Source organism: Miscanthus floridulus, chromosome 8 (genome assembly GCF_019320115.1).
Source record: "Miscanthus floridulus cultivar M001 chromosome 8, ASM1932011v1, whole genome shotgun sequence".
NCBI classification, from domain to species: domain Eukaryota; kingdom Viridiplantae; phylum Streptophyta; class Magnoliopsida; order Poales; family Poaceae; genus Miscanthus; species Miscanthus floridulus.
Window position 1 is genome coordinate 11,850,058 of NC_089587.1, and position 20,336 is coordinate 11,870,393.

The following is a 20,336-nucleotide window of genomic DNA, read 5'->3' on the forward strand; positions in this document are numbered from 1 at the left end:
TGTTTCATCCGTTTCCTGGTCCCTACCGAGCGGGCGTCCCCGGTCAGTTGGTCCCAGTCGGCTCTGATTGCGCCAGTCGGAGAAGAGCTGTAAGCAGGGGTTCGGTGCATCCCTGGTCGGAGACGCGGGTCGGAGTCGGAAGTGGTGTTTGGCCAGGCCTTCCGATCGGAGAGGCCGTCCGAAGGCGGGCCGAAGTCGGAAGCGAGCGCTTTTCCTCTTTGGCTAGGCCTTCCGGTCGGAGAGGCGGACCGGAGTTGGAAGTGGGCGCCGTTCTTCCTCGGCCAGACCTTTCGGTCGGAGATTGGATCGCCCCTCTGGCCTATCGTTTAGGTATTTTAGGCCGGCTCAGGAGTTGCGCGTCGTTCGCAATGTTGTCTGCTGGGCCGAGCCTTTGCTGGAAAGCCGGTCTATGAGGGACCCCGGGTTTATGAACCCGACAGCTAGATTCTCCATTCCCTTCCATGTTGTGGATGTAAACTGCCCTGTAAACAAGTTGCTTGAGATGTTAAGTACCTTTAGAGGCTGGCCAGGGGTTGAAGAAGGCAGCTCATGAAGATCTCCACTGAGGTGGTTGAAGCTGACGTCAAGGACGATGCTGCTGCTAGTGGCCAGTGGCGGATCTAGGATTTTCTTAAAGGGTATGCCATACCAAAATTTTACATGTATTTTGGTAAAATCTATTTACCAACTCGATAAACAGTTATAAAAATTTGCTACTCAATTCGGCATATAAGCAAGAAAAAATATGATAAGTCTTCAATTTATAGATTAGTTCCTCTATTTTTTTATAAGGCGCACACATATATCAAGAATCGAACTTTAATATCTTTGACCAATATTTAACTAACAAATTTGAATTATTATAATGCAAATTGGAAAATTCTGATACTGTTAGATTTGTAATTAAATGTACTATTTAATTATCATAAGTTCATAAATATCAATAATATAATATAAAATAAATAAATTTTTACAACATAATTTAGGAGACCGTGTCATACGAAACTACGCCGTTGACGTAGGAGTACAAAGTTGAAAAATTGCATGAAGTACAATACGAATATAACTCGCACTCATGTGATATTGATGTTGATCAATCTCACTACAATATATACAAATATAACAACGCCACAACTATAGTCTTTACTCCACGAGTCCTTCCAATAGGGAGTATTCGTTTGTGGGCGTCACTGCATGCGATGTGTCTCTTCTATCGAGTTGTAGGTGACCATGAGGCGGGTAGGTGAATCTACTCGTGCGCGCGTCGGCCCGTTCCAAGTGCGCGAGGTGCAATACGCATGCCACGCATTGGCTCAATCGCACGGCATACCTGTAGATCCGTCACTGCTATTGGCAGGACACCGGACAGAGAGTTGTAGGACAAGTTAAGGTGCTGTAGACTGGTGAGGTTACCAAGAGATGGTCTGATTGACCCTTCAAGGCCTCTAGATGGCAGAGAGACCTCAGTGACCGCCTTGTAACCGTTGCAGGTGACCCCTTGACATTTGCAGCAATCAGTGCCCTCTTCCTTCCGTGACTTGGCGGGACCAGAATCCTTCGAGAACCCAGCAAGGAACTGGAGGAGAGACGTCTTCTCCTGCTCTGTGCAGGATCTAGTGGGGGTGGCCAGAGAGATCAGCAGCACAAGAGCAATGGCAAGAACTGGTATGGGTAATCTACTCCTGTATTTGTTGTATGAAAAATGGAGCGGCTGCATGGCTTCTTTTCGATACAAGCATGGAAAGCAGATGCTGAACCTGTGTCCTTCCTAGGCAGCACCAAATGGTCTAATCAGGGTTTAGGGAAGAGCATAAGGTAGGAGGAGGAGGAGGAAGCCCTCTCTTCCATCTTTCGGATCCCTTCTTGGCGTGGTTAGCAGAGAGAAAAAATGGAGTCAAGGATTAGATGCTATAACAATTTCCTCATACTGATTGTATTTTATGAAGTACACACAGCAGCTCGCTTGTTAGCACTTTGGCGTTTCTTTGGTGGCTACCTTCTGTGATCAATTAAGAAGTCCAACTGACCACGCTTCCTGTTCGCACAATATTTGTCTTTTTCTAGTCATCCTTGAATCAATCTGTGTTGAATTATTACAGCGTGGCATGATTTACCTGATCTGACATAACCTATTTTGCCAGATTCACTCTACAGTCAACACAGAGCCTGCATGAATTTACCTTATCTCAGGATCTGGCATCGCATGTCCTACACCCTATTTGGTGAACATGAAAAGGCACATAATTTAGATCAATCATCAGCGCCGCGGTCAAGGTATCAACATGGTGGTGGTAGTTGAGGGCGACCTGGTGTACTATTCTTCGTCTGATTAGCCGCCTCGGCCCGAGGCGTTTACTTTCTGTTATCCTTGCAGCTGATGCAGTAATGTGCACGCTCGCGGCTATTTCCCATGCCCCCCTCCCCTGTTCCACATGTGCGTGATGGACCTCGGCTCTGGCTGGAAGTAAACGGGGCATGCAGCGTGTGCACGAGGACTGGCAGACTGAGATTTGAAGCAGCCCCGGAGAGTGGAGTGCCTGAAGCAAGCTGCTGTGAAACATGGCCTATCGAAAATTTTCAGGTAGTGATGCTAAAGATCTCGTGTTTTTTTTTTTCAATACATCTTGATCATGTTCATGTTGACGATGACTGATTGCTTGGTTAGTGGGTGCAGTTGTACATTTCATAGTGGTCGTTGTATGATTATCTGTCATCACGGGTGGCTACTATTTTCTCGTGGACAGACTGCAGAACAGCAAGTGGATAGCACTAAACACTGTCGAGGCTTTTAGAGGCCTGCTTAGCTGAGCTAGCGCTGCGTCCCTTTCTCTGTCTTTTTCTTAGAAGAACACTTTGGATCTTGTCTGCTCTGCTCCTTCCATTCACACTCTATTTGTTTATTTTTCGCAGGGTTTCATAATCTACCAGGTCCAGAGCCAATTGCAGAGGAACCTGTTAGCAGAGCAGCTGAGGAGCGAGTGGCTGCCGTGTCGGCTGGGGCTCTTGGCTTCCTGCAGCCAGACATATAGATGGAGTGGATCAGTGGAAGCACGGCAGGAAGATGCAGAAGCCACGGGAACGGCATGCGCGTGGACGACACGGCCTTCCCACTCCAACTCCAACTCCACGCGGTCGGTCAGCGCGCTCATTGCACGAACTGGATGTGGCCGGAGTCCCCGTCCGTCCATCTCGGCGCCCATCTCCACGTCGTCTTAGTATCAACCACCTCCTCATGAATATATCTTCAACTATGATCTTTGGGCTCAACTTTATCGTAACTTTACACATTAGTAGATCTACAATGAGTGATAATTTGGAGAATGACCAGGGCGCGTGTGGATTCGACGTATCATGTTTTGCTATATGGCAGTTTTGACTGCCTTTTGTCCGTCAATTTTCTCTTCCCTACGGATTCAATTGGTTTCCCATGCAATTACCACACCCTTTGGGGGTGAGCTCCCAGTCTCTTTCGAAAAAATGGTACTCACCACACATCCCTGTGTCGCTTTCCAGCCTCCATGCTGCCTCCCCGTCCTTGCCCCCTCTGTCCATCCCTGCATCAATCTCCACGTCGTCTTAGTGTCGACCACTTCCTCATGAATATATCTTGAACTGTGATCTCTGAGCTCAATTTTATCTTAACTTTACACATTAGTAGATCTGCAATGGGTGATAGATCTACGAGTGATGAACTGGAGAACGGCTAGGGCGTTCGTGTGAATGTAACGTATCATGTTTTGCCGTCTAGCAGTTTTGATCGCCTATTGCCGTTAATTTTTTTCATGCTTTTGGGTTCAATCGGTTCCTCGTGCGGTTACCTCATGCTTTACCAAAGAGGATTCCAGCCTCTCTTTCTCAAAAAAATTGATTGTTGACCACACATCCACGCGTCGCTCTCCAGTCTCCACATCGCCTCCCCCGTCCTCACCCTCTTTTATCTATCCTCGCACCGGCCTCCAGTCGTCTTACTATTGACCACTTCGTCATGAGTATATAGCTTGAAGTGTGATTGTTGGGCTCAACTTTATCCAAACTTTACACATGGTGTGTAGTTAGCTAGACAACCTTGGTCAAGCCATCAAACTTAGCAATTTCTATCTTTTTTTTCCTTAGCACATGTCATCAAAATTAGACTTCTCTCTATGTAAAATATTATTTAGTCGAAATTCACAATAAGGTATCTTGTAAAATGCGAGGGTCTTCTACCAAATATCCTGACCCAAACTTTAAAAAAAAAATCCTGACCCAAACTTTCAAAAAAAAATCCTGACCAAAAACACTAAAACAGGAGGGGATTTTTGTAAAACAGTGCTTATTCCGGGGCGTCATGGCGGCCATCGAGGCCGCGCTTCCGTCAGCGGTCGCCGGCAAGCCGCAACCCAATCGCCGCGCGTCTCGCTCAACTGGGCATCTACCAAATTACACTAGGCGCGGCGCTGGCGCCGGCGCGGGTACCTTCGGAGTTCGGACCCATGACTGGGTTATCGGTCAGGCCTACTAGCGAACTCTGCACTCTGCACTCTGCACTAGCTCCTCTCTCGTCCCTGACCAGTCCACCTCCAACACCAGCTCAACGTGTCCTCGCCGCCTCGCGTTGGGCGCTCGTTCCCACTCGGCCGCGTGTGTGCCAAGCCCAGTGCTGTAGGACGCAATGCCGATCCCGGGGACCGGAGAACGCGGCGAGGCGTCGGCGCCGTTTCAGAAGCCGCGCGCTCAGGGTGTTCGTGGAAATGCCGCCGCCAGGACCCGTCACTTGAGGGCTCCATGGACGGGTACGGTGGCTGTCGCATGCCTCGTGTGAATGGGCGCGTCGAGCAGGTCGAGGACGTTGGGCGCGCGGCCGCGTGCTGCAAGGACCTGGTTTCCTCGCCGGGTCAAACTTCTGCGTGCATGGTTACTCCTACTTAGTACAGGTACAGTGGTACTTCGCACAATCTAAATCCATGTCGAGATTCATTTAGTGTGTGTTTGGTTTGAAGAACGAGGTGGTCCATCATCTACTCATTCCTCACTTTTTTTTTGTTTGGTTTCTGGAATGGAATGGGTTAATCTATCACCACCTCATTCCTCACAAGCTAATAATTAGTATATGCATGAGGAATGGGATGATTCCACCAAATTCGTGGAATGAAATCATGATGCACCACCTTGAAGCATGGGTATTCCACAAACCAAACACACCATTAGTGATCGTCTCAAAACCAAACGTTGTGCTACGTATTATGCTGCCACTCCATTTCATACTTTAACCAGACGTTTTTTTTATTTACTCGCTCTGCATTCCCAATCCATTCTAGTGGTTTCAGAACTTTGGTCATCATAGCCAATAACTGAGTGATCACAACATCTAATGCATTAGTACCAGTACTTGAGCTAGTAACAACTCAGAAAGCACATTCGTTTTACACTTGCTTTTGCTTTTCCACAATACTTCTACAAACTGATCAGAGCATACATGTTACTAGTACTTAAAAAAAAGTAGGTGGGGGATGGGTACTTATCTTCCTCATAATCTACTTTTTATAATGTGCAAGAAACTGTACAGAATGTAGTGTAATACTAGCCGAACTCAAACTGGTACCTCTAGTGAAAAGTATATCTACTCTATTTATTCACCGAACTGCAGTACCATCATGTGTAACTGGATGGTAACTGCTATGTCTTGGCTGACTTTTGCTTCTGCAGACCAGCATTGGTGCTTTCCAGGCATGAGACTACTTCCATTATAGATGGCCTCATGGAAGGGTTATGGTTCACACACTTACAAGCAACTTCTAGCATCATCAGCATTTGCTCTTCATGCCCTGTGCCACGGAGTGTTGGATCCAGGACCTCAATCTGCTTTCCCTGAGACCTCATCTCCAGCACCCACGGGATAAGTTCTTTTGACGTTGACAGGACTGGAACAGGTCGCAATCCTGTGAGGAGCTCAAGTAGGACAACTCCAAAGCTGTATGTATCACCTCTCAGAGTAGCCACCCACCCATGCCCATACTCAGGGGGAATGTAACCAAGAGTGCCAACTAGCTCGGTCGTAACATGAGTTTTGTTGGGCAGGATCAGTCTTGACAGCCCAAAATCTGCAACATAAGCTTTGAATTTTTTGTCAAGCAGTATGTTGCTGCATTTTATGTCACGATGCACAATGTGTGGCTTGCAGACATTATGGATGTAGGAAAGACCACAGCTTGCTCCTTGGGCAATCCTCAGCCTCGTCGGCCAGTCAAGAAATGTGCTAGCATCATCATCCCTGTTGTGAAGCCAATCATCCAGACTGCCATTTTCCATGAAAGAATATATGAGGAACCTAGAGTTTCCATGATTGCAATAACCCCACAGTGGCACAAGATTTTCATGCTGAGCCATGGAGAGTGCTTCAACCTCAGCAGTGAACTCCCTTTCCACAAGGCACATCTCACCGTTGAGCTTCTTAATTGCAAATTTGGATCCATCAGGTAGCTCGGCCTTAAATACTAGTCCATAACCTCCACACCCAACAATGTTCTCCTTGCCAAAATTATTTGTTGCCTTCGCAATGTCAGTGAATGTGAGCTTGTTTTCATCTCCGTTGCTTCCTGGCACCATCACCAACGAATGCCCTGAATTGGAGCTGAATGATACTGCTTCTATATCGCTATTATTGTTGCTCCTGTTTATGGTGGTGAAAGTCTTACCCCGTAACAAGACTAGTAGGCGAGCTAGCACTAACAGGATGGCGATACCTCCAAAAAATACACCAAATGCAAGTGCAAATATAGCTGTCTTGTTATCTACTTTTTTCTTGGGGGTGAAAGGTGCTCCAGCTGAACTGCAGTGCTGAATAAGCATAGGACCACAGAGCTTCGGGTTGCCACCAAAGCTGGAATTTGTAAATGTACTAAACTGGCCTGTGGTCGGCACAGGCCCTTCTAGGTCATTGAAAGAAACATTGAATTCAGTAAGGAAGTGTAGATTGTTCAGCGCTCCAGGGATTGAACCAGTTAGATAGTTGCTTGACAAGTCAAGCTCCAACAAGTTGGTGAGGTTGGAGATCGATTGGGGGATATCCCCATATAGTTTGTTGAAGCTCAAATTAAGTGAAAGGAGCTCTTTTAAGAGACCGATCTCTGGAGGGATCACACCAGTGAAATTATTGTTTCCTAGGTCGAGCAGTATTGGAAAAGCATTCACCTTGCGGTATTGAAGTGGATGTGCCTATATAAATTGGTACTTTCAAAGACTCTTGGATCCAAAGTGCCCGCAGTCTTCTCCGATTTAGCATCGGCATCTCTGTTAAACGCTGTAGGAATTCCCCCTAGTCAAACTGTTATTGATATGTCTAGATAGAACAGGAAGTTTAGGCTGCTGATCCAGTCAGGAATCGGCCCATTTAGTTGATTGTCATGTAAAAAATAGCATCTGCAAATTTGTTAGCTTTGATAACCAATAAGGAATTTTCCCAACAATGAGCATCCACTTAAGGAAAGAACCTGAAGGTTCTCAAACCATCAATGCTTTCATCATCTGGCATGGTCTCGTTCATGAAGTTGAATCCAATAAGAAGGGTGGTGAGGTTTTTGGAGCTCTTTAGTATCTGAAGTGCATTTGCCAAATTCGTAAAACTGTTGCCAGTAAGTGAAAGGAACGAGAGTGACTTCAGATTGCCTAGTCCCTCTGATAACTGACCATGGAAATTATTAGAAGATAGACGCAGTGCAGTTAGTTTGTGGCATGAGTATATGGTTTCTGCAATTTTGCCACTGAAGTTATTCTCCATAAGATCCAAGATTTGTAGATTGGGTAAGTTGGAGAAATTGACCTTGGTGAGTTCTCCACTGAATTTGTTGTTCGTGAGGTCGATGTTTGTGAGATTTGTGCAGTTGCTCAGGGGCTGATGGCAGCTCCCCAGAGAAGGCTGTTGTAGCCCAAATGAAGTTCTGCAATTTCTTGAGCTGAACTAGGGACTCGAGTACCTTTCCGCTGAAATTATTTTCTCCAAGATCAAGGATGACCAGATTAGTGAGATTGGCTATATGTGTGCCCTCAAGTATTCCATGTAAACCGTTGCTGGAAAAAGTGAGATGCTCCAACAAGGTCGCATTGAAGAGTTTCATCAGGGAGAGTCCCACTGAGGTGTTGTGGCCAGCCTTGAGCACTTTGAGCTTGGAGCAATTACTGAGTCCTGGGGGATACTGCCACTGAGTTGTTGTAACAGAGTTCAAGGATAGCAAAGTTTGGTGATATGTTACAGAAATGACTTGGAATCTGCCCAGTAAAGCTGTTGTTGCTGGCATTGAGCGCCACTAGATTCTCCATCCCCTTCCATGTTGCGATTGTAAACTGCCCTGTAAAACAAGTTGCTTGAGATGTTGAGTACCTTTAGAGGTTGGCTAGAGGTCGAAGACGGTAGTTCATGCAAGTCTCCACTGATCTGGTTAAAGCTGATGTCAAGGACAATGATACTGCTGGATGACACCAATTCCTGGGGCAGGTTACCGGACAGCGAATTGTAGGACAAGTTAAGATGCTGCAGGCCGGTGAGGTTGCCAAGAGACGTGATGCTCCTTCAAGGCCTCTAGATGGCAGAGAGACCTCAATGACTGTCTTGTTTCCATTGCAGGTGACCCCTTCCCATTTGCAGCAATCAGTGCCTTCTTCCTGCCATGACTTGGCAAGACCAGAATCTTGAGAGAGCCCAGCAAGGAACTGGAGGAGAGATTTCTTCTCCTGCTCCGTGCAAGAACTGATGGGGGTGCCCAAGGAGAGCAGCAGCACAAGAGAAACGGCAAGGACAGGTAGGGGTAAACTAATGTTGTATTTCTTGTATGAAAAATGGAGTGGCTGCATGGCTTCCTATTGAAACTAGCATGGAAACCAGATGCTTAATTTGTGCCCAATCAAGACAAAGTTATAATGGTCTAACCGGGGAGGAACATAAGGTAGAAGAACAGGCTGCTGGTTCCATCTTGCTGGTCCCTTCTAGTAGTGTCCACCACAAAGAAAAATAGAGGCAAGGATTAGATGGTACAACAAAGTCTTCATTATGATTCTATTATATGCAACAGAGAAATCAGCTCGCTTGTTCACACCTAGATGTTTCATTGGTGGCTACCTGCTATGGTCCAGTAGGAATCCAACCGACGAAGCTTCCTGGCCGTACAAAATATTTGCCTCTGTCCAGTCATCATGGAATCAATCCTTGTTGAGTTTCTACAGTCTGCTGTGATTTACCATTTTACCTGGTTTGACAATATTTATGTTGCCACGTTCGTATAACCCCTCAATTGGCCAGGGGCAGAGGGGGCAAGGCCCCCCCCCCCCCCACCCCCCTCAACAACAACAAAGCCTTTAAGTCCCAAACAAGTTGGGGTAGGCTAGAGTTAAACCCAGCAGAAGCAATCAAGGTTCAGGCACGTGAATAACTGTTTTTCAAACACTCCTATCTAAGGCTAAGTCTTTGTGTATATTCCATCCTTTCAAGTCTCCTTTATTGCCTCTACCCAAGTCAACTTCGGTCTTCCTCTGCCCCTCTTCATGTTACTATCCTGGTTTAGGATTCCACTACGCACCGGTGCCTCTAGAGGTCTTCGTTGGACATGTCCAAACCATCTCAACCGGTGTTGGGGCAAGCTTTTCTTCAATTGGTGCTACCCCTAATCTATCACGTATATCATCGTTCCGAACTCGATCCCTTCTTGTATGACTGCAAATCCAACGCAACATACGCATTTACACGACACTTATCTGTTGAATATGTCGTCTTTTCATAGGCCAACAATCTGCACCATACAACATAGCAGGTCTAATCGCGGTCCTATAAAAACTTGTCTTTTAGCTTCTGTGGTACCCTTTTGTCACATAGGACACCAGATGCTTGGCGCCACTTCATCCACCTTGCTTTGATTCTAACGGCTAACATCTTTATCAATATCCCGTCTCTCTGTATCATTGATCTTAAATATCGAAAGGTATCATTCCTAGGCACTACTTGACCTTCCAAACTAATATCTTCCTCCTCCCGAGTAGTAGTGTCGAAGTCACATCTCATATACTCAGTTTTAGTTCTACTAAGTCTAAAACCTTTGGACTCCAAAGTCTCCCGCCATAACTCTAGTTTCTGATTCACTCATGTCCGGCTTTCATCAACTAGCACTACATCGTCCGCGAAAAGCATACACCAAGGGATGTCTCCTCGTATGTCCCTTGTGACCTCATCCATCACTAAGGCAAACAGATAAGGGCTCAAAGCTGACCCTTGATGTAGTCCTATCCTAATCGGGAAGTCATCCGTGTCTCCATCACTTGTTCGAACACTAGTCACAACATTGTTGTACATGTCCTTAATGAGCCGACGTACTTTGTTGGGACTTTATGTTTGTCCAAAGTCCACCACATAACATTCCTTGGTGGAAAAAAAAGAAAAAAGGAAAAAGTGAGTAGTGGCTGCACTGAATTTTTTTGAATTTGACCAAATTTTGTATTGTTGGTCCCTCTAACAAAAAAACACATTTTTCGCTCTGTTTAAGACAAAAATAAATAAATTAGAATCACTAATCGATGCGCCCTTTTGTTGAACAGGAAAGGTCCGTATCTCTGAAAGCCACAATTGCCGAAGATCTGCATCTGCAAGACCCGATTGGCCTGAGAGTATGCAAAGCGCATGATTCCGAAAGACGCCTACAATTTAGAGCAATCATCGGTTGACGGTCAAGGTGTGTACATGGTTTGAACTTAGGCGCAAGTGGAGGCAAGAAAATAAGAAAGCAATTGAGGTGGTGGTGACGGGGCGAGGGCGACCTGGTGGCTGGTGCCTGATGCCCTTTTCTTCTGACTGGCTGATGCGCATGGCTGTTTCCATAGCCCAGGTTCCAGAGGCGCATATGATGAACCTTTGGTCCTCGGCTGGTGTTGCTGACTGGAATTCAAAAGCGCTGGAATGGAAGTAACAGCCATGGAGAGCTGGGAAGCTGGTGCTACTGTGAAGTGTGAACATGGCCTATCAAATTTATTCATTCAGGTGGTGATGCCAATAATCTCGTGTATTTGCAATTGCCTCTGTTTGGGTTTACGTTTCACCAATAATTTAATAATTTACTTTTCCTCCGTTTTGGTTTACCTGTCTGTGGTCATCGTGATATTGTACTTCCCTCTGTTTGGGTTTACCTGTCACCAATAATTTACTGACCTAATGCAGAACAGTCAAAATCGCTAGGTAAAAAAGGTGATGTCGAATAAACCCAAACGGAAACGGAGGGGAAGTATTTTTTTATTGGTTGAGATTATGTTGATGATTATGCTTACTTGGTTACAGTATTAGTGTGCGCAATTGCACATTTTATATTGGCTCTTAGTAGCTGTTGTATGATTATCTGTAATCACGGGTGACTGACTATTTTCTCGTGGTGTTGATTATTGCAGAACAGAACATCATGTAGCTGGCTGAGCCGACCAATCTGCTGAGCAGGCGTTGCGTCCCTATGGCCATTTGTTTGTGCAGATGTACCTGGTTTGTCTGCTCCTTTGCATTCACGCTCAGTTTGTTTATTTTCCTCACTCAGACACATCGTAACTTAACACAATGCATCAGGTATTCAGGTGGAGAGGCAATTGGAGGAACATGGGAGGGAGATGGAGCTGAAGATGGTGCGAGGGGCTGGCGTACGAGTGCCGGCTTGCACTCTGGAGTGCAGGTGCAGCCAGCCAGACCGGGTAGCGGGCCGCTGTACTCCACGGACCACGGCTGGCAGTGGCAACTGTCAAGTCAAGGCAGTGAGCGGATCGCCATCGGACGGAGCGCGCAGCGTGCCGTACGCGTCCAGGCTCCAACGAGCGGCATGCGCGCGTGGACGCGCTCTGGTCAGCGCACAGCCCTCAACTCACGACTGCCAAACCGGCGGGCGTCCGGGAGGCGGCGACGCGACACATGCCAGAAGACGCGTCGTCGCACGCCCGTCAGCCACTCAGCCGTCCGCGCCGCGTTCTTGTGTTCTACCACCCATCGCGTACGTACGTAGTGCGTGCTCCGTTCATCATCATCAGTCTGAAAGTCTAAAAGGCCTTACCTTCTCCGATTCAAAGTCGTCCCAACTCTGAGAACGGGCTGAAATATTGGGGGAGATGGTGGCGACGTCCGACGTGACGTGAAAACGGGCTGTACTGTACTGTACTGTACTGCCATGTACGTAGGCGCGTGCGTACGGCGTACCGATACCCAACCCAACGTGTCTCTGTGCCGGGATGTTTCAGAATGCAAATCTAGCAAGCAAAAGGCAATACATATCTTGGTATTTAAGGATATAATGAGATATTAAGGTTCATAATATATTGCCCGTGTTAGAGCTACGGTAAAAAAAAAGGACAATATGTTCCTTTGAAATAGTACGCTACGGTAAAAGACAATCAGCCTGTTCGCTTGCTCGTAAACGATCGTAAATTTTCAGCCGGGAACAGTGTTTTTCTCTCACACCAAACCAGCCAGCAGTAAATAATCCACGATACGATACGGCCTCCCGAACAAGCTGAATAAGCACATGTTCGCAAGTTTTAGTAACATAGTATCCCAAACATAATTAATCATATCGATAAAAACAAACGGTGTAACTACTACTATAGTTTATTGCTAATAACAGCTTATTGGAGTAAGCCATCTATTCATCGAAGTCGCGAAATTGGTAAAAGTGTTTCCCTATATAAGAGGCTAGCAACACGTAAGTTGTAGGCTTGCAGTGATGCCCATCAATTGAGTTTTGCTTGCAATCTCAATTTAAAGGAAGCTACAATCTATGAATCGATGGCATCTTACAGCATCTCTAGCAGCTCACCAATAGCTCATCCCCAATAAAATAGTATTGGTGGTCATCAATACTACTTTTTTTTAATATTGGCGAAGATGCTCCAGCAGATCACCAATAACATCCTCCAATACATGGAATCCACCTGTCAGAATGGAGGATGGGAGGAAAAAGAGGACAGATATTGTGGCCCCAACACAATTAGGGGAGATGCAACTACCCCTTTATTTGAGGAAAGATGAGAAAGGGAGAGCTTTTGGGGAGCCACTGGAGCAAAAGAAATTGCCCCATCTCTCCCAATATGATAGTTTTATGGGAATGAGGGATAGTATTAGGAAGCTACCAGAGATGCTCTTGTATCATCAGCTATAAGTGAATTATTTCCTTTGCACCTCTTTTATAGAACAAATCAAACCCTACACAAGCAGATGAAGACAGAAGTTGTCTACGTACTCAGCGTGTTGTCCAGCTATCAACTTATGACACATCATGTCTCAAAGCGAAAAAAGAATCACAAAGGGAATAGAAGGAGGATAAGCAAACCTGTTTTTGCAAGGTTGCAAGCACGATCAGGGGAGTTCAGGATCTCATAGTAGAACACTGAAAAGTCAAGCGCAAGCCCAAGCCTTTATTAGACCATGTTTAGAACGTGGGAGTGGTATGTGTGGCCACTTGACCCGTGCACTGTATTCCATTTTAACGATCGTTCGTTGCACACCAGCCTGTGATTTATCTTTCTAGGAATTATTTGTTTCTTCAACTTTCTATTTTTAGAAAGTTACACTCAATTTTTTTGTGCCTGATATTTTGTGAGACCAAACTTGCTACTATAACTTTTTATCGTAACTTTTTCAAAACAGTTTATTGACATAATTTTAACATTTTGCAAGACTAAACTTATTACTATAACTTTTCATCATAACTTTTTCAAAATAATTTATGGACATAATTTTATACACAAACTTAATACCACACTTCGTATCTTACCTTTTTCAATACATATTTTTGATAATTCTATAGATAATCTCATCATGACAACTTTGACTAGGATGTTTTCTTTTAAAAAAATGAAAAGGGGAGCTTCATATATTAAACTATATTGATACAACTTTTCATAATGACATTTTATATATTAACTAATTCTATTTTACGACGGTCATTCGGACGACGATCATGGCCCCGCTCTATGTAGTTATCACTTTTTCCTCATTTTCTTTTTTCTTTTTATTCTTCCTTTTATCCATTTTTATATCAACCAACCATTTTTTTCTTCTATATACTATGAATAGTCTTCTTTTTTGATTCATAAGTTTGTAAAAAATTGTTCACAACAAAAAGTTTGTCGAAAATTATGTAAAGTAATTGTGTTGGCCAACAAAAACTTATGTGTATAAGTTATGTCAGTGGTGGATCCAGGATTTAATGGAAGCGGGGGCTGAACGCTGAAGTCATCCTCAACCTCTAGAGCCCCGTTTCTCCTTTTTATGTCTAAAAAATTAGGAGGGGCACCATTGTCATGGAGGTGGTAGGAGGGGCTTGAGCCTCACCCACCCCACCGCTAGATCCGCCCTTGAGTTATGTTATTTGTAAAATTTACTATATGAAATTATGCTAGAAAATTGTGTTAAGAAAATTTTATGATATTTATGAACAAATATTGGGTTGCAAAAGTAAATAAAAAATATGTTGAGCAACGGATGAGCACAAACTGTGGTTTATTTTTTTATGACATTTTTTTGTTGATAGTTATAAACAAATATTGGGTTGCAAAGTTAATTAAAAAATATGTTGAGCAACGGATGAGCACAAACAGTGGTTTAGTTTTTTTTGAGGGGAACAAACCGTGGTTTAGTAAGAGAGAAATGCTCCCTACAGTAAGATTCCAGCCCAAACCACTCGCTTTGCAGCCCAAACATGCTACCCAAACACAGCCCATGTATCATGGATCCCGACACTCACCGGCCACGGCCCAGCCCAGTTCATCGTTTCCTTTCGCAGCCTTCACCGCTTCAGCCTTCAGGCGAACCACCGCCCAAGTTCCAAGCGGAGCGATAGGCAACGGCGGGGGGAACCCATGCGCACACGCTCCAGCGTACGGTGGCCGTGGGCTCGAGTACAGGCTCAGGCAACGCGCCCGACGGCGTGGCGCGTTCGGCGGCCTCCGCTCTGCTCCCAAGGTAATAGACTTTAATCACCATGGACACGGAGTAGCCGCATTGTCCGCGTCATAGCTTAAGTTTTACGGATCTGATCGAGGTCTGCGAAAAGATTCCAATCATTTGTTGAAAATTATTGACTCAAATGGAAGACTTGGTTTCACATTTCATTTTTCTCGTCTCTCTTGTATAATTTCAAATGCAACATGATATCTGATTGCTGCGATGGAAAATAACACGACACACCAATATGGTTATATCATGTTCTTACAAATTATTATCGTACATAATTTGGACTCCGAGCTAATAAGAGTCTCCGTAGAAACCAACTATTTTAAAGTTGACAAATGGCAAGCAACCAATCGATAATAATTATTACATGCTGCAGCTTGTTGCGTCCACACCAATTTCTGCATCCTCCAATTGCTTCAACTCTAAAGTTCTTGGATCAAAGATTACTTACTGAACCCCTAATGCCACAGCTGTGCCTGGGGCCATTTATTTGATCTTCTGAATCTGGAAGTGAAAATACCGGAGATCCCACCAAGTTTGGCCATGGTAAATTGGTAATACAATTACAAAGCTGTAGCAGCTGTTTGTTTCTCTGCTCAGTTACGCCAACTGCTTGTCTGAAAACTCATGCACATTATTGTAGCCCATTTCTATTGATTGAGGTTAGCCAAAGTATCTGGATAATACAATCTGATCATATAGCACTCCTAGTCCAAAGAAAAGACTGAAGGTGATTGTGAAGATGGACTTGCTGCCACCTTGGTTTTCATACACAGTGGGCACGGGACCTTGCTCTGCTGAATAAGCATGGGGCCACAGAGCTTCGGGTTGCCACCAAAGCTGGAATTTGTAAATGTACTAAACTGGCCTGTGGTCGGCACAGGCCCTTCTAGGTCATTGAAAGAAACATTGAATTCAGTAAGGAAGTGTAGATTGTTCAGCGCTCCAGGGATTGCACCAGTTAGATAGTTGCTTGACAAGTCAAGCTCCAACAAGTTGGTGAGGTTGGAGATCGATTGGGGGATATCCCCATATAGTTTGTTGAAGCTCAAATTAAGTGAAAGGAGCTCTTTTAAGAGACCGATCTCTGGAGGGATCACACCAGTGAAACTATTGTTTCCTAGGTCGAGCAGTATTGGAAAAGCATTCACCTTGCGGTATTGAAGTGATGTGCCTAAATAAATTGGTACTTCAAAGACTCTTGGATCCAAAGGTGCCGCAGTGTTCTCCGATTTTAGCATCGGCATCTCTGTTAACGCTGTAGGAATTCCCCCAGTCACACTGTTATTTGATATGTCTAGATAGAACAGGAAGTTTAGGCTGCTGATCCAGTCAGGAATCGGCCCAGTTAGTTGATTGTCATCTAAACGTAACATCTGCAAATTTGTTAGCTTCGATAACCAATAAGGTATTTTCCCCAACAATGAGCATCCACTTAAGGAAAGAACCTGAAGGTTCTCAAAACCATCAATGCTTTCATCATCTGGCATGGTCTCGTTCATGAAGTTGAGTCCAATAAGAAGGGTGGTGAGGTTTTTGGAGCTCTTTAGTATCTGAAGTGCATTTGCCAAATTCGTAAAACTGTTGCCAGTAAGTGAAAGGAACGAGAGTGACTTCAGATTGCCTAGCCTCTTTGATAACTGGCCTTGGAAATTATTAAAAGATAGACGCAGCGCAGTTAGTTTGATACATGAATAGATGTTTTCTGGAACTTTGCCACTGAAGTTGTTCTTCCTAAGGTCTAATATTTTTATTTTTTCGAAGTTGGAGAAATTGACCTTGGGAAGCTCTTCACTGAAATTGTTGTTCTTGAGGTAGATGGTTATGAGATTTGTGCAGTTGCTCAGGGTTGGTGGCAGCTCCCCAGACATGTTGTTATTGCCCAAATGAAGTTCTTGCAATCTTTTGAGTTGACCTATGGAATAAGGTATCTTGCCACAGAATTTGTTTCCTCTAAGATCAAGGATAACAAGATTAGTGAGTTTGGCTATATGCGTGCCATCAAATATTCCATGTAAATCATTCCTGGGGAAAGAGAGACATTCCAATGCGGTAGCATCGAAAAGTTCATCAGGGAGAGTCCCACTGATGTTGTTGTCGCCAGCCTTGAGTACTCTGAGCTTGTCTTATAATCCGTACTTTTTCAGCGAACGGACAATATTTTTCTGTCACAACAAATCAGCCAACAATACTTTCAGCCATGACTTATCAGCCAAGCGAACGGGGCCATTGTGAGAGAGCTCAAGAACAGCCAAGTATGGTGATATGTTACAGAAATGACCTGGAAGCTGCCCAGATAAGCTGTTGTTGTTGGCATTTAGTGCGACCAAATTCTTCATTCCCTTCCATGTTGTGGATGTAAACTGCCCTGTAAACATGTTGCTTGAAATGTTAAGTACCTTTAGAGGCTGGCCTGGGGTTGGACATGGCAGCTCATTGAGGTCTCCTTTGAGTTGGTTGAAGCTGATGTCAAGGACGATGATGCTGCTGGACAACACCAATCCCAGCGGCAGCCCTCCGGAGAGAGAGTTGTAGGACAAGTTAAGATGCTCCAGGTTGGTGAGGTTGCCAAGAGCCGGTGAGATGCGCCCTTCAAGCCCCCTAGAAGGCAGTGAGACATGGGTGACCGCCCTGTTTCTGTTGCAGGCGATGCCTTCCCTTTTGCAGCAGTCTGTGCCTTCCTGCCATAACTTGGCAAGGCCAGTATCCTCCAAGAGCCCAACAAGGAACTGGAGGAGAGACGTCTGCTCCAGCTCTGTGCGGGAACTGGCTGGGGTGGCCAAGGAAATCAGCAGCAGAATGGCAATGCCAAGGAAAGGTACAGTTAATTTGCTGCTGCATTTGTTGTATGAAAAATGTTTTGGCTGCATTGTATCCTGTCTAGATGAAGTACCAATGGTGTAATCAGGGAAGAGCATGAGGTAGAAGAAGCGAGGGTCTCTTGCTTTTATCTTGTTTATTTACAGATCCTAGTCGTAGTCAACTCAAAGAAAAATGAGGCCTTTAGTTGGACCTCATTTTGGCTACACTGCTTATGAAGTTTGTTTTTCTTTCTTCTTCCCAAAACAATAGGAAGCCAGAGATTCTCCTCCCAAATGGGCCCTCAATCCAGATTCCAGGCTTCAATCATCACGCATACAAAGTAGTTGCATTGTCCACATCGTCCTAGCTTAAGTTTTACCGAGACTTACGAATCTGATCGTAGTCTATTCAAAGATTCTAATTTTTTGTTGAAATTATCGATTGAAATCGAAGTCTTGTTTTTTTTTTTCTCGAACAATGCTGGAGAGCTGCGTGTCATTTTGTTAAGAGGGGAAAAAACAGGATGACTAGAAAAAACCTTCCTAGCACACCCAACTCGCACTACATACTCTGCAAGAAAAAGAAAATAAAATAAAAACCTGACCATAACCAACTTGCCATACTAGGCCACTAAGGGCTTGGAGCAAGTGACCTCAGGATAAGCTCCCGAAGAGCGGAAGCACCAGACAAACACCGCAATTGGCATTCCTCTTCTATCATTTGAAGAACAAACTAGACGTTCAGAGAAATTCCTAAAAAAACATGTGCATTCCTGTGCTTCCAAAGTTCCCAGGCAACAAGAATAACTACAGAATTGAATCCCTTGCGCATTTCCTTGGTGACCAGTCTCCTAGCCCTACACCACTATCCCTGGAAACGACATGTAGAGATCAGAGGTACCACTGCAACTAAGTTTAAATTTCTGATAACCAAAGTCCGGACCTCCCTAGCAAAAATACACAAGAAACTAGAATGTGCTGAATGGTTTCATCAGCCTGATCACACAGAGGGCAGGCCGCCGGGTGAGGCAGTCCACGTTTGGCAAGCCGATCTGAGGTCCAACACCTATTGTTGATAGCTAGACAAATAAAGAACTTGCACTTCATAGGAGCCCAACTTTTCCAAATCCATTTCCAAGGGGCAAAGCTGATGGTTCCTAGAAAGTAAGCATCATAGGCTGTTGTAAGAACCTGTAGAGGACAGTTTCCATTGATGTTGGTCTGGCCATGGGTATCCTGCTGTGTGACAATTCCATCCACTAACTCCCAGATGTGTCGAAGACTTGGTTTCACATTTCATTTTCCTTGATTCACCTATATATTTTCAAATGCAACATGATATCTGTCTGCTGCTATGGGTACAACACACCATGTTTAAGTGACCCTCCCTGATGGGGTTATATCATGTCGTTACAAATTATGATCATATAGTTTGGACCCTGAGCTGTAGAAAAATAATGATTTCATCCCGTCCCATCCTCTTGCAGAAGAAAAATCTGAGCTCCTTCCTTTGGTGTGTGTGCTGTAGAAAGCCAGTATTTTAACTTTGACTAGCAACCAATCAATAATGATTTCATGCTGCAGCTTCTTGTTAAGTCGACACCAAGTTTCTCCATCCTCCAATTGCTTCAACTCTCAAGTTCTTGTATTATAGAATATACTTATTGAATTCCTTATGCCAGAGCTGTGCCTAACGCCACAGATTTGATCTTTTGGAAGTGAAAAAAAACTGCAGGTTGAACCAAGTTTGTCCATGGTAATAACAATTCTAATTTCTAAAGGTCTAGCAGCTGTTTGTTTTGCAGCTTAGTTACGTCAATCAGTTCCCTCCCCTCGCTCACCACTTTTGAGCTTGAGCAATGTTTGAACCTGATAGCAATGTCCGAACCTGTGGCGGCTAAGAAGTATCCGGACTGGACAGCCAGCCGGAGACGGAAGGTACAGATCAATGGCCTGTAATACTTATACATATTCCTATATATATGGCAACATATTCATTAGTAGCTTGATTCTTTCTACAGATCAGATAAACCTTTATGGCCACTGGATTTTGTAGAAATGTTGATGCAGCAAGGGATAAAAACTTGGGACTTGTGAGTCTGCAACCAAGCCTGTTGCTATTGCTAGGCCCCGTTACTTCTGGGACCCCGAAGTCTCGGCCATCCATCCTGCTGAAAAATTTCCGGTGTGAAGACTTCTGGAACTTCAATTCAAAGTATTCTTTTTTGTTTATGCTTCAAGAACTGTCAGATTTGGATGATTACAGAATCCTGAGTTAATGGTACTCCCTGATTCCTCACATCAGATTTGGATGCTTACAGAATTCAAAGTATTATTTATGTTTATGCTCCAGTCCTGAGTTGGCGCTGCGCCCCTTTCTGCTATTCTGTGCATACTTTTTGTTTTTGAGCATGAGTCTGCATACTTGGTTCGTTCGTTTCTACCGTTCGCAGTCTACTTATCTTTTTTTTTCCTCTGGTGAACAGCCCAACTTGTGCATTGATTCATCATAGTAGTAGCTTGGTGGAGCCGTCAAAACAAACTTGGCACATGTTTGGAACATGGGATTCGTTTACTGGATTCTCACAGTACATGAC

The 20,336-nt window shown here is 44.6% G+C and overlaps 1 protein-coding gene, 3 long non-coding RNA genes and 2 pseudogenes across 4 annotated transcripts in view; 4 read left to right on the top strand and 2 right to left on the bottom strand.

Moving 5' to 3' along the window:
• Nucleotides 1–20,336, top strand: part of LOC136468563 (uncharacterized) — a 269,843-nt gene that overhangs the window by 107,473 nt on the left and 142,034 nt on the right. The gene's annotated exons all lie outside the window — the stretch shown is intronic.
• Nucleotides 1,368–3,618, top strand: LOC136471106 (uncharacterized). Its single transcript, XR_010761924.1, has 3 exons — nt 1,368–1,665; nt 2,142–2,581; nt 2,911–3,618. It is a non-coding gene; the product is annotated as an uncharacterized lncRNA (long non-coding RNA).
• LOC136475715 (tyrosine-sulfated glycopeptide receptor 1-like) lies at nt 5,365–8,922 on the bottom strand (annotated as a pseudogene).
• Nucleotides 10,858–12,194, top strand: LOC136471107 (uncharacterized). Its single transcript, XR_010761925.1, has 3 exons — nt 10,858–10,996; nt 11,398–11,485; nt 11,567–12,194. It is a non-coding gene; the product is annotated as an uncharacterized lncRNA (long non-coding RNA).
• On the top strand, nt 14,817–20,002 carry LOC136475717 (uncharacterized). Its single transcript, XR_010763273.1, has 3 exons — nt 14,817–14,947; nt 19,545–19,677; nt 19,761–20,002. It is a non-coding gene; the product is annotated as an uncharacterized lncRNA (long non-coding RNA).
• LOC136475716 (receptor-like protein 3) lies at nt 15,565–17,808 on the bottom strand (annotated as a pseudogene).